Source organism: Phalaenopsis equestris, unplaced genomic scaffold (assembly GCF_001263595.1).
Source record: "Phalaenopsis equestris unplaced genomic scaffold, ASM126359v1 Scaffold000540, whole genome shotgun sequence".
Taxonomy (NCBI): Eukaryota; Viridiplantae; Streptophyta; class Magnoliopsida; order Asparagales; family Orchidaceae; genus Phalaenopsis; species Phalaenopsis equestris.
The window spans coordinates 1,923,895-1,926,583 of NW_018164980.1; the positions used below are offsets into that span (position 1 = coordinate 1,923,895).

Here is a 2,689-nt window from a genome sequence, read left to right on the forward strand (position 1 = left end):
GCAATTACCTCGTGGACTCTACTTGATTCCTTATCTATATATTATGTATATGCATATGAAAAATAGATAAGTTGATTCAATGGAAACAATGGAACACATACAAACAAGCACATAAATAGGAGAAAATATTGCATCCGGACAACGAACATACAAATAACAGCATGTAAATCACATTATAGCGTCTAGCGTACGTCGTGATGCGACCAATGCCATCTTTTCTACACAATAAAGATGAACATCAACTTTTACAAGGGCGACCATAAATATATCACAAATATAGATGAGAAGAAACATAAATTTCTACATTCTTCTCAACGCCATTGTGAATAAGAGATCAGTGGCCAACACCAGGGCTATGCCCTGGAACTGATGGCCGAGCATCGTTAGTCCCCACCACATCACCATTATCAGCGCTATGATCTCCTTCAACTGAGCCCTCCACCGTTTCCCCTCCATTCTTTATCTCACCAGCTTCTTCTTCTTCTTCCAGCAGGCATCTCCTGCACCCAACGACTTCTTTCAAATGCCTTCCCTCAGTATAAGTGATGCACTCATGACCAAGAATGATAATGGCGAGCAAAACACAAATGCAGATTCGTTTAATGGTGCTTTCAGCCATTATCAGGTGTATGATGAGCTTTAGGAAAAGAAAGAAGAAGAAGAGGAAGGAAGAATATGATAATGGGAGATGATCTTGAGGAGATTCTTGATTCTTCCAAGCTCATGGAAACGAGGAATTTATAAAGGTGTTTGATAGTTGGCATGCACCAATTGAAAATCTTATTTTTAGCCACAAAGATCCCACTATTGAAAAAGGGATCGAAGCATCCATGTGAGCTTCAGTTTTTTTGTCAGGAGTTTAATTTGAATCTCTTACAATCATTCTCTTATGTCAGTTTCTTAACTCCATGTAACTCATTTTAGCTTGTTGGTTAAATTATGATTCAACTGGTCTGAACTTTCCAAGCTATCCAGCTTTCACCACCGTGTATTTTCATTATGAAAAAGTTACAAACAAAATGAAGTGCACATGCTGGAATACATATTAAAAAAAAATCTCAAAAAACTATAACCATCAGTCATTAAAAATTCAGATAAGGCACCTCATATAGTGTACCTAATAGAATAAAATATGAAACAAAACTTAGAATATTAGAATATGCTTATTCTTTAATCTATTCAATAGAAACAACTTACACAAAATGCATGCAACTCAAGGCATCAATTACCTTGCCGTCGACTCTGAGAAAATATTAGGTGTGTCATTCACACGCGTGGACCGCTACGTGTGTTGAATCACAAATTCTCTTTTGCTAACACACGTCCCGAGAGTTAGAGCTAATCGAAGGAGAACGAGAGAGAGAGAGAGAAAGAGAGAGAGAGAGAGAGAGTAGTGGGAGAAGGGATCCCTTAATTTATCGTTATGGAAAGAATGGACGGTTATGGAAACCATTTTTAATACAATGAATGTAATATCATATTTACATTATAACTGGAATGTGGTCCGATAGTGATTGGTGGATCGGCCTGCTTCGGCTCGATCTGACGAAGCGACCGACTGTGTGATGGTCCCTTATGCCTAGGTAGATCAGTTGGCTAGTCGAGATCGGTCGGACTTTTAGGAATCTTTGGTAGTTGGAGCCGTAAAGAAGTTCGTCGGATGGGTCCAGTAGTACTGAAGGTTGGTTGACTTGATCAGTTTGTTGGTTTTCAGTTGACCGGTTCGGATCAAACTCCTTGAATTTCAATGTTTTCATTGTTAAGCCGTCATTTTTAGTCATATGACTGCTCTGTGTTTCGTGCTAACAATTTTGGCGCATACAACTGGATTCAATTTGAGCAAGCTATTGTGCGATAGAATCCATGCCATCATCCGCACCCACGAGCATCCGCACCTAATATTTTCTCGTCAACTCCCGCATCATCTCTAAACAAAATAAATAAATACCACATTTAGCATTTATAAAATTCAATCTTAACTCTTTTGCGATTTCAATCTCAATTTTATTTTTTACAGACATTTTCATTTTTTTTAAATTAAAATAGTAATATTTTTATGTGTTATGAAAGATTATGGTAATATTAATGTAAAAATCAAAGTATGTTAGATACATAAATAAATATATAGGATTTTGGGAGGTATACATGTAAATACCCCCATTTAATTAGAAGTCTGCCAAGGGACAAGTAGCTCCAAACTTTTAGCTGTGAGCAACCTAATTAATGGTCATTAGACTAATGGCCAGTCCTTTTAAGTGCTGCCACTAATTACAGACTAACAGTCAGGATTTATAAATATAAATTTATATAACATTTGGTTCATAACAACCCCGTATCTCTGTGATTAAGAGAGACCACTCTTCTGTATTATTTAATGCATATCATCATATAAGATTCCATATGCAACATTTTAAATTAATATAGTCCATAGTTTAGGGAAGTGGACACTTTTGTTGCTTTCTTCTGTAATTTTTACAATTTATGTGAAAAATATTACAAAATTTCTGTCCTTTTTCGAAGTTCTGTATTAATTTAATATTAATTATATTAATATATAAATTATTACACCTATGGTTGGGCACGCTTAGCCGACAGGAATATTCATTAATAGGGATGAAATCAGGGAGAAAATGAGTGGCTCTCAACCACCTATATTTAAGAATAAATATTAAATAAATATGCATAATAT

The 2,689-nt window shown here is 35.7% G+C and overlaps 1 protein-coding gene across 1 annotated transcript in view; it reads right to left on the bottom strand.

Annotated features, from left to right (window-relative positions):
- Positions 1–423: 423 nt before the first annotated feature.
- LOC110028983 overlaps positions 424–2,689 on the bottom strand; it is a 22,101-nt gene continuing 19,835 nt past the window's right edge. The window contains exon 7 of the mRNA XM_020731077.1: positions 424–500. The gene's annotated coding sequence lies outside the window, so the exon portion shown is untranslated. The remainder of the gene's footprint in view (positions 501–2,689) is intronic.